An 11,843-nucleotide genomic window follows, 5' to 3' on the forward strand; every position below is an offset into this window, starting at 1 on the left:
TGCTTTAAAAATAAATATTGCAAATGCCTTCAGTAGTTTAGTAAGGAAAGGTTAAATGTGAATTCACGTGGAGAGTTTTAACTCCCTGTGTTAACCACAATTTGAAAGGTTTTCATATTTAAACATGCTTGTTTATTTGCCAATATATTAAACCATTTATAATTTGGCTCTAGCAACCCTGATTCTTAGCAGCATCCACTCAGTGCGGCTAAGGATGAGGAGTAGTACAATCCCTGCGGACTGCTCTTATTTACCCCTTGCTTCTCAAAATCACCCTAAAGGACTAAGAAGAGCCAAAATGCAGAGGTAACCATTCTACTACCCCTTTGGACAACCCAAAGCAGAGCAGGCACCAGAATCTGGCCTGAAATGTCATGCTCTATTTCTGTATCTAAAACTGGTATCTATGGATATTTAAGATGTCCAACTAGCCTAGCCCTCTTTTAATCATGCATATCAATTTCTAGTCTGTGTGAGATATGCAGTACTCCATAAAAATAAGTGAAGAGGTGGTGTTTCTACAAAGTTCAGGTGCAGTCGTGAAATTATCAGAGTAGTTGTGTGACTAATTTCACTTCCATCCCATCATATATCTGACGACAACTACGGTTCATGAAAAATAAGAAAAATGAAATTCTATTGTTATTAAAATGATAGCAGGGCTACCTGTATTGCCTCTGTAAGTAGAATCCTACCAATTTCACAGCCATGAAAAAGACATCACAGCGTGAAATCTGATCTCCCGTTACGACTAGTCCACCCCAGTTAGGAAACTCCTACCTTCGTCTGGGCTGGGGTGGGGGGGGACAGTACTTGTCCATCTCCTGCATTGTTGTTCTCAGGGAGCTCAGACCCATCTCCTCCTCTTGAAACCTCATATGACTGCAGGAAACGCTGTATTACTGCCTTCAGAATCCAGTTCTGAAGGTAGCACAAAAGTGAGGGTGGTAATTCTGTAACTCTCCCATCTCCATTTGGTTTGGGACACTCATATTTACAACACTGACATTTCAGATTTAAACGTCTGAAAAGGTGAAATTTACCAATTTTCAAATCTTAAGGCCCTGAAATTGACCATATTGGAGAGTGAAGTTGGTAGGGTCTTATCTATAAAAGTCTCTAGGAGGTGGACTTTTACAGGATTCAGGGTCCTAGATCCCAAGACCAAATCTGGGTGCCAATAGATTTATATATCTTCTGATGGGGAGAAAAAGAAAAATCATACTACTTTCAATAATGTATTTATAATCTGGCCTATTTAACTTTCTGGACACAAGTAAATCACCTGTAAAGACAAGCATATGTCACTTATTCAAATGGTTTCAATTGAATACTTACCTATGTGTCGCATTGATGTCATTTTGAGCCTATCGTTTGGAAATGTTCAAAGGAGCGAAGACTCCTACAGCTGAGAGCTAATTGGTATAGAAGTATTAAGGTTCTAGTATCACTGCTGCTGATTTAAGTATTAGAAGAGGACCTCATAATGACACAAGTGTTTAAATATGGATATAGGAGCCTAAATGTAAGCAATCCGTGTCAGTAAATCTGATGAGGCTATCAGTAAGCCCTACAAGAGGCTCCATTTCTCCTATGCAATACAGCCTAGAGTTCCTCATTCAGAGTTTAGTAAGGTTGTGACTTGAGAATAATATTGGTGAAATGTGTTCCCTAAGGAACTACACCTGGGAAATGAGAAGAGTCCAGCAGTGTTCTTTGTCTGACACCACTTTGGCTTTGTTAGCTGAATCTTTTAATGTAAACCACCCAAGTAAATCTTTAGCCAGCTCTTGTTGTGTAAGTAAAGCAAATTCTAGTCAATCACAGTGCAATGCTTTGAATCAACATTCTCGTAACTTCTTGTGTGGAATATTCAGGGGCTTTAAAATTTCTAAACAGAAGATATTATTTTACATTTTTAAATGGAACAGATACTGGCATATGTGTAGTTCAAATTGTGTAGCTAATTTTGAGCTATGGGTGCAGTGTAGATAAACTCTTATTGTTTTCAGTTGGTTAATTATGGAAGAGTGTGAGGGGGGGCAGTCAGCCTTTTTTAGAAAATATCTTGAGAAGAGTCCCTAACATAACATTGCTATAGTTAGTATTTTATTACATTATTTGTTTTATTTTATATTTGATTGTGTCCATAATATGTCAATTGCTGTAAAAAAAAATAAAAGCTCAACACCTGCCCTGAAGAGCTTAGAATATGGAAAGTTAACCACATGGCAAAGCATGAGGAAAAGGAGACAAAACATAAGTAAAGTCAAGGTACTTTCATCTTTCTAGCTCATTTTTTTTAACTTAGATCCCCAAATGTCCTTAGCTTTTCTATTTTAATCTGATAGGTTCTTAAAAGGTTGAAGCAGTGATGCTGCTGCTGAAGATATGTTACGATGAACTCAAGCGTATTGATCCTGCACTAAGAGTAAAAATATATACTTACGTAGAAAAATATTAGTAAAATAAATAGTCACGATTTAAAAATCTTTTCAATATTATAAATCCCCAAATTAACAGTGAGCTCTTAATTTTAGCAAGGATCAGTTTTTAATATTTTTCCATTATTCCTTAGTGCAAATTTAGCAATACAATTATTTTAGACTTCTTTGATACTTCAGTTGGCACACCAGTCCCTCAGAAATCTGTAGTTTAATTGGAGAGAGAATCAATTCCATACTGAGTATTTTTTCTAAATGATACATTTTATATACATCACTAATGAAAGCACTATATATTTTAATGTACATATTTTTAGCGGTGTACACGGTATACTTGGATTTTCTAGTGGATATAAAATGTTTTAAGTTCACTAATGCATAGGAAGACACTTCTGATCTGACCTTTAACTTACAAGTGTCAAAGACAAATGAACTCTTCCCCACAATTTCACAAAAAATAAAGGTGTACTTGTGGTTTTTTCTGCAAAACACTGACAGCTCTCAATTGTGAAACTCACACTAGTCATTGCTCAGAAATCTGACTCATTAGATGGCCAGTGGCTTTTACAGGAAACATCAGCTCTAGTTCAGTATTTCCTTCAACAGAATATGACACTATAGGAATGATAATTAGCCTTTTCACAAGTGAAACTAAGCATGCATCATTTACTAGGCTCACTAGTGTGACTTTCAGAAGGGTAGCCATGTTAGTCTGTAACTGAAAAAACTTTAAAAATAACAAATGATCCTGCAACACCTTAGTGACTAACAAAAATGTAGATAGTACCATGAGCTTTCATGGGCACAGCCTACTTCTTCAGATGAATGGAGCAAGGGGTCCAGAGATACAAATAAATAGCAGAAAAAGAGGGAATGGGGAAAAAAAACTTGTCAATTAAAGTGTCCATGCTAAATGAGGCTAATAGAGTGGGCTGTAAGTGCCCGACATTTAGCTTTTTGATATCATTCAGTTAGGCGTTGAATATAATAACCATCCAGTTCTGGGCACCACATTTGAAGAAATGTGGAGAAATTGGAGACGGTCCAGAGACGAGCAACAAGAATGATTAAAGGTCTCGAGAACATGACCTATGGAGGAAGACTAAAAGAATTGGGCTTGTTTAGTTTGGAAAGGAGAAGACTGAGGGGGAACATGATAGTAGTTTTCAGGTATCTAAAAGGGTGTCACAAGAAGGAGGGAGACAAATAATTGTTCTCCTTGGACTCTGAGGATAGGACAAGAAGCAGTGGGCTTAAACGGCAGCAAGGGAGATTTAGGTTGAATATTAGGAAAAACTTCCTAACTGTCAGGCTGGTTAGACACTGGAATAAGTTGCCTAGGGAAGTTGTGGAATCTCCATCGTTGGAGATATGTAAGAGTGGGTTAGATAGACATCTATCAGGTATGGTCTAGACAGTACTGGGTCCTGCCATAAGGGCAGGGGCCTGGACTCGATGACCTCTTGAGGTTCCTTCCAGTTCTAGTGTTCTATGAAGCAGTTCTAAACTGCTCTGCAGATTATACTAAACTGCTCAAGATAGTTAAGACCAAAGCAGACTTTTGAAGAACTTCTAAAAGATCTCACCAAACTAAGTGAGCAACAAAATGGCAAATGACATTTAATGTGGATAAATGTAAAGTAATGCACATGGGAAAAAATAACCCCACTATACATACAATATGATGGGGACTAATTTAGCTACAACTAATTAGGAAAGAGATCTTGGAGTCATTGCGGATAGTTCTCCGAAGACGTCCAACAGTGTGCAGCAGCAGTCAAAAAAGAAAACAGGATGTTAGGAATCATTAAAGAAGGGATAGAGCAGTGGTCCTCAACCATGGCGCCCACTGGGGCATTTATGTGCACCTGCCGCATGATCTGGGCCAGTCCCTCCCCCCCCCCCCCGGCGCACGGTACATGAGCGGTGCTGACCCCAGGTGCATGGCACATGGGCGGCCCCTGCCCCATGGCGCATGCGCGGCCTCGCCCCGGACGCATGGTGTGTGAGTGGCCCGCCCCCGAGCGCCTGGCGCATGAGTGGCCCAGCAGCCCCAAAAGGTTGGGGACCACTGGGATAGAAAATAAGACAGAAAATGTCTTATCGCCCTTACATAAATCCATGGTACTCCCACATCTTGAATAATGCATACAGATATGGTCTCCTCATGTCAAAAAAGTTATACTGGCATTAGAAAAGGTTCAGAGAAGAGCAAATGATTAAGAGTTTGGAACCAGTCCCTTATGAGAAGAGATTAAAGAGACTAGGACTTTTCAGCTTGAAAAAGAGGAGCCTAAGGGGGGGATATAATAGAGGTTTATAAAATCATGAGTGGTGTGGAGAAAGTGAATAAGGAAAAGTTATTTACTCGTTTTCATAATATAAGAACTAGGGACCACCAAATGAAATTAATCAGCAGCAGGTTTAAAACAAAAGAAATTTCTTCTTCACACAGCGCACAGTCAACTGTGGAACTCCTTGCCTGACGAGATTATGAAGGCTATGACTATAACGGGGTTTAAAAGAGAATTAGATAACGTTAAGTCTATTAATGGCTATTAGCCAGGATGGGTAAGGAATGGTGTCCCTTGCCTCTGTTTGTCAGAGGGTGGAGATGGATGGCAGGAGAGAGATCGCTGTTCAGTTCACTCCTTCTGGGGCACCTGGCATTGGCCACTGTCAGCAGACAGGATACTGGGCTGGATGGACCTTTGGTCTGACCCAATATGGCCATTCTTATGTTTTTATGATTCTATGATTCTTGTCTTTGTTCAGTCCTTAGTTAAATGTGTCAAATTTCCGTGTGAAGGCAAGTTTCACACTTTCTCTCTCTTGCTGGTTTCTGAAATTGCTTTGTAAGAAGACAATCACTTTTAGATTCATTAATGAGTGTCCGGACAAGTTAAAATGTCCCCCAACAGGTTTCTCTGTGTTACCATTTTGAATATCTGATTTGTGTCCATTAATCTTTTGTTGTAGAGGCTGTCCAGTCTAGCCATTATACATGGCAGAGGGGCATTACTGGTACTTGATGGCATAGATCACATTAGTGAAAGTGCAGTTGTATGAGCCTCTGATGTGGTGGCTTATGTGTTTAGGTCCTGTGATGAAGTCACTTGTATAGATGTATGGACAGAATTGGCATCGGGGTTGATTGCAGAGGTAGGTTTCTGGATGAGTATAATGGAGGTATGCTGCATAGTTGTTGGAAAGATTTTGTTTGAGATAAGGGATTGTGTATAGGCGAGGATTGGCCTGTCCCCCAAGTTCTGTGAGAATGCGGGATCATTTTCCAGGATAGGGTGTAGATTGTTAATGATGCGCTGGAGGGGTTTAAGTTGGGGCCTGTAGCTGATGACCAGTGGTGTTCTGTTGTTTTGTTTGTTGGGCCTATCTTGAAGAAGCTGATATCTGGGTACTCATCTGGCTCTGATAATCTGTTTTTTCACTTCCCCTAGTGAGTATTTAAGTTTTAAGAATGTCTGATAGAGATCCTGTAGGTGTTTGTTTCTGTCTGTGGGACTGGAGCAAATCTGGTTGTATCTTTGGGCCTGGCTTTAAACAATTGATTGGAAAAATGTGTCTTGAATGGAAGCTAGAGGCATATAGGTAAGTGTAACAGTTGGTAAGTTTCCAGTATAAGGTGGTGGAGATGTGGCCATCATTTAATTGTACTGTAGTGTTAAGGAAGTGGATCTCTTGTGTGGATTAGTCCAGGCTAAGATTGATGATGGGGTTGAAGTTGTTGAAATCCCTGTGGAATTCTTCAAGGGTCTTCGTCCCTTGGGTCCATATGATAAAGATGTCTTCAATGTAGGGTAAGCGTGTGCTGGGGGAGAGAACTGAGGAAACGCTGTTCAAGGTCAGCTGAAAAGATGTTGGCATATTGTGGGTTCATGCAGGTGCCCATAGTTGTGCCACTGACTTGGAGATATAAATCATCCCCGAATTGGAAATAGTTGTGGGTGGGGACAAAACAGTTTAACTGTGGGCAGGCTTTGAGGGTGAAATTACAGGTGCAGTGTAAACCTCTTTGTAACATGCCAATACAAAATGAAAACGGTTCATAAATCATGTTCTTTCAGCAACACTATTAATGTGTAAACAGTTGACACCTACAGTTTTTCTGCAAATACTCTAATAAAGGGAAAATACATGCTGTGAAATAGTTACTTTTTAGAGAGTTTAAGGTCAGTGTAGCCAGGTCGTCCTTCAGGGGTCACAGGGCACCCCCAGTTCGTGGGCCCTTGCCCCAGTACGCCCTGCGCTGCCCCTGCTCCCGGCCTCTACCTCTCCGTTCCCACGGTCCACCCTTTGCTGCCGGCTCCCACCGAGTCTGCTGCCCCGCTGGCCACTCTGGTCGTAGCCCAGATCTCGGGGCCCGTCGTCCCCAACTGTCCGTCCGTCGACTGCCACCGACCCGGGATCGCTCCACTCCGTCCCGCTCCTCACCGGACCGGCCGTCCGCATCGAGTGCCTGGATTTTGGATCTTGGCACCACACTGCCTCCAGCGGGGTCCCTCTCGTATCCTGCGGAGGAGGCTGAGAGCAGAATCTCCCCGGGCCTCCACCCTCTCGTGCCCCTCCCTCCGCCCTTTTGAATTCCCCGCTCGGCGTCCTGTCGGTCCCCACCTCTCCTGGGCCCTAGTGCCCGCCGGCTATCGCCCGGGCCGTCCTGCGCTTGCGCGCCGACCGTGCCGGTTTCCCCCGGCTCTGCAGCCTGAGCCTCTGCGCCGCCGGACTCCCGGCGCCAGCTGATCGACCGTGCAGGGCGCGGGGCCTCAGCTCCCGAGGCCAGGAGTGCGGGGGTGAGTCCCCCCGTCACAGTCAGAAGGGATCATTAGTTCAATTAGCCTGACTTTTTGTAAATTAGACGTCACTACGTGTCACCCAGTTACCCTATACTGAGCCCTAAGACTTCAGTTAGACCAATGCATTTTAGTGTCAGGAGACTAGATGGCATGCCACAGACAGAAATGGAGCAGCCCAGATGCCAGGACTGGAGGCAGAAAATTAATCAGGTGAAAGAGAGGCAGGTGACCCATGCCCCAAGCTGCTGAGGAAGGCAATTCCTCTTACCTCTGGAACAAGGTCATTGCCAATCTGATGGGAGTGTGGGGAATTAATTCTTAATGCCAAGCAGTATGACCTGAGTGTACAAGCAGTATGACCATGAGTGTACTGAGAAGAGGCTGTTTTATTACAGCAGTTCTGGGTTCTAATCACAACTGCAACTGTGTTGAGCTTGGAGCAAATTATTTAGGGTAGATTTTTGAAGACTGTGTCAAACTGAGATATGTGATGGTGGGGGAGGGGGAGAAAGGTTGCCAGTTTTCATAGGTTTGCTGAACCTACAACTCCCTTGTCTTCAATTGGAATTTTGCAACTCAGAACCTCTTGGAATGAGGCTAAAGTTCCCTCTCCCACCAAAAAACGATTACTTGAAATCTTAACTTTTCTTATCTCATAGTTTCCCTCCTCATACAGTTGTAAGAAGGCTTTATTTATTCATCTGTTTAAAGGTTTTTGAGATCTTCAGATGAAAAGGGAAATGGAATTTACAGTATTATGTATTTTGGTGGGAAGGAGAGAGACCATAAGAAATAAATTGCCATTAACAGAGGGACATATGGATTGAAATAAAAACTACTGTATGAAAAGAAAAGCTTCCTAAGAGACCTCTGGTAAAAGTAAAGTGGAAGTAGATGCATAGGCTACAACCATATCTGTACTTCAGCATACCTGAGGGTATGGGCTACTCTGACCATACCCAGCCCTCATCAGCGGATTGATTCTTGTACATGTTGAGTACTCTGGCTCTGATTCAGAGAAGCACATAAGCACCTGTTTTACTTTAAGCACGTAACTCAGGCCAGGTCTACACTAAGACTATTCTCCAAAGTCATGGCTTCCTTTCCCTTTCCACCATCAAAGCTTTGCAAAATCTACTTTACTGTTTGTAAAGAAGTCACGCTATCCGTGCCTTTGGTGGGTTCCTGTCACCCATTTTTATTGTACCCATCGGATAGCCCAACACCCTTCAACATAGTCCCAGCCCCCAGCCCTTTAGTCCCAGAGTCCCTCTAGTTCCTGCTTTGGCCTGAACAGCCGGCCTCACAGAAGCGTTTTGCCCTGCCAGGCGGAGTAGGGGAGTTCAGGCCCGCCCTCCCTCCGAATCCCGGCCCAGGGCTCTTAAGGCAGGGACTACTGGTCCCTGCCTAGCGGATGGGGGTAGTGCCCCTAAACACATCCGCTCATGGGCTCCACGACCCTGCACTGGGCCGCTTCCTACTCGGTCCCTCCCAGGGACCAGTCCCCTCCGAGGGTCCGCGCCTCACCCTCGCTCTCTGGGGTCCACGTCGCCCAGTCCTCCTCTCCTCTCTCCCCCTTCAACGCTGTGCTGGACGCAGTTTTAAACCCCGTGCCGGCCTGGCTCCCTGGCGTCACCATGCCTGCGATGTCCGGCGGCCCCCCTCCCCCCATGACATCATATGTCCGTGCTGCGCTAGCCCCTCCTCCCAGGGCATTCTCCGGCGGCGCCCCTTGCTTCCCGCGGCGCCGGACCCTGGGCCCGCGGTCCGCCCCAGGGTTCCCGCGGTGGGCCAACTACCCGCCCCCCAGTGAGTCCTCCGGCTCTCGCCTCGGCCCCCCCGAGTGCGGGGCGGAAGCGCCCCATCACACTGTTCATACTGCTTTTCATTTCCCTCTTTGTTCTACCCAAGTAACACAACTAATTTCCCCATTTCTATTCTTTGCCTGCTTTTGCCTCTGAGCTTTCCCATATACCCAAATCCCAAATCAACTCTGCTGTGCCCTCTCCCCTCCCCAGCAGCCCCTTCAAGTGATGTCTTTCCAAGAGGTCCAGTAACACAATAGCCTCCTTATTTGGATTTTTTAAAATAAAAATACAATTAAAAAAATCCTGGAACAAGAGTTCTTGTAGTGAACCATTTCCTCCTTTCCCCTCCCCCTCTGCCTTAGTCTTGCTTCATGATCTTTTTACATTCTATTAGAATTGTAATAACTTTAGAGAGAGAAAATACTCTTGCCCAGGGTAGATTCCTGTAATACATTTTTCCTTACAAGAAACCTAATCCCAATTCATAAACTAACATACCAGTTGCCTAAAATGCCCCTTTTCACTGACATCATGGCATATATCACATCAGTTCATGCTTAGGGACTGATCTTACAGACTCCAATCTCTCTCTCTCTCTCTCTCTCTCTCTTCTCTCTCTGGAGTGAATTAAGTCTGTAGCATCATGCTATATGGAGAGTGACTAATGTTCATGTGTCCTTCATTAGCAGCTTAGTTGGGTAAACATTTCCTGGCTGCAATAGTCCTGGAAGTCTCTTTCAGTCAGAGAGGCACAATTGTGCAATTTGACCTCTTCCTGTGAATTTTGAATTCTTACGTTATAAGCATTACAGAAAAGGTGCTTGGTTTTTAAAATTTCTTTTTCCTTTATTCCAAAGGCTTCTTGCTGTTGTTTTTGTATGGCATGAAGAAAGTACATTTGAAAAGGAAACGAAGGAAAAGGAGTGACCGATTACAAAAAAAAAAAAGAAAAGAAAATGAGCAGAAGATTGCACAAGAGGTTAAGATAAATAAGGCCTTTTCCAAGTACATTAGGAAAAATTCACCTCATCATTACTTAACTCTTTGTCTATTTTAACCCTGTTAATTTATATGAACAATGCAATTGCTAAAGAAATAATGCCTAAATTCACTTATCTTCTAAAACTTGTTTAGATTCCTTTGCTGTGTTTTGATGCAATACAGTTTACCATTATCAATGTTTGGAATAATTGTATTTACAGAGATAATCAGCAAAAAACAAAACACCAAACCCTTTTACTCAGAGTGATGAAATTCAGCTATAGATAATCAAATGTTGATCCTGCTTCTATCAGTAACAAAACTTCCATTCACTTCAGTGGGAGCCGGAGCAGGCCTTTGTTGTCTTTCTTATCCTCTGTTCTCTCTCCATCCCGCAGTCTCAGAACTGAATTTTATAATTGCTCTGAGGACACCAGGGCTTGGTGTCACTCTGATCTCTCCCAGCAGTGAGTTCCATCATCATGGATCAGTTACCAGGAAAGATGTCTCTTTGGACATTAACAATTCCATAGTTCCAAGCTTACGATACCAGGTAGTAAGGTGGTTCCTTGAGTAACCTGAGTCATTTTTATGGAGAGCTTTGAAAATCAAAGACTGAAACCCTGAATTTGACCACTACTCTGCAAAACAAAACCTCATAGCAGTGAATCTCAGAGCACAGGTCAACTAACTTGGGCTAATTATGTGGGGCTAAAATCTTATTCTGTCACCAGACACAGAGGTTGGGTCTCAGAATCTGGGTTCTAGCTGCAATGCCAGGGGAATATCTACAGTGCTATTTTTATCCTGATAGCATGATCCCAAGTTAGCTGACCTGGGCTCTGAAATGCATTGCCGTGGGGGAGGGATGGGAGGATGGGAGGAGTTTGAGTAGTGATACTATTAGTACTCAATACTGCAATAGTGATACTATTAGTACTTGAGCCAGTGAAGACAGCAAAGCATCAAGGAAATATGTTCTAGGCAGTATGCGCTGTTCAACAGATAGCCTGTAGGGTTGTGAACCAATTGAAACAATTTTAAGGTACAGAATGTGGTAACAATAAAGTCTAGAGGTCACAAATATGAAGATTGCCATGGGAAACTCTGGATCTGATGTATTCTGTAAGCTCTCTCAGTAACTTCACCTTTAATAGAATACTCACGTTAACACATTCAGCTGGTAAACCATGGGGAAAATCCCTACAGGTAACATCAAAAGCACTCAAATCCCATTTTCAAAAATAACTAAACACTTAGGAGTTCAAATCCCCTGGAAAGTGAGGCTTTCCTTAAATTGCTTTTGAAAATGGGACTTAAGCACTACATCACTAGAACACCAGTGTGGTAGTAATAAATAAATAAACTGCTCAAATAAATAAACATGACTTAATAAACAATTCACCTACTTTTTGCTGGTATGTGAGAACCTTAGCCATATTTGATTTAAACAAAGTCAGGCTGGAACTCTGTTCATGGTCCAAAAGAGAAAAGAGCTTTTTTCAGTTTGAAAGACTCACGAGTAAAGTTCTTGAGCTGAGCTGCATAAAGTAGAGGAAAAGTATATAGTCATGTGTTTGGGTGGGAAAGCCATAACTTCTTTTAATTTGTTATATAAGCCATCATTTTACCAAAATTTATAATGCTAAGGTATCTTCTAGTTCCCCTTACAGGGTGCTGAAGCTAAAATATTCTAAAAATTAAGATCCTGTATCTCTCAACTTATCAGTGATGTTTTTTAATTTACTATAGTTCTGAAGCAATGCTGATCTCTTGGGTAAGGGGGAGAGCTTTAAAAG

The 11,843-nt window shown here is 42.8% G+C and overlaps 1 long non-coding RNA gene across 3 annotated transcripts in view; it reads right to left on the reverse strand.

The window, feature by feature from the left end:
- The window catches only part of LOC142829953 (uncharacterized), a 56,198-nt gene extending 44,604 nt beyond the window's left edge, over nt 1-11,594 (reverse strand). Inside the window, exon 1 of one of the 3 annotated variants that reach the window (XR_012904914.1) lies at nt 8,783-8,926. This is a non-coding gene — a long non-coding RNA (uncharacterized LOC142829953). Of the gene's footprint in view, nt 1-8,782; nt 8,947-11,453 lie in introns of those variants that run through there. The other 2 variants (XR_012904915.1, XR_012904912.1) reach the window with 2 other exon arrangements.
- Between the last annotated feature and the right edge of the window lie 249 nt (nt 11,595-11,843).

Source organism: Pelodiscus sinensis, chromosome 6 (genome assembly GCF_049634645.1).
Source record: "Pelodiscus sinensis isolate JC-2024 chromosome 6, ASM4963464v1, whole genome shotgun sequence".
NCBI lineage: Eukaryota > Metazoa > Chordata > Testudines > Trionychidae > Pelodiscus > Pelodiscus sinensis.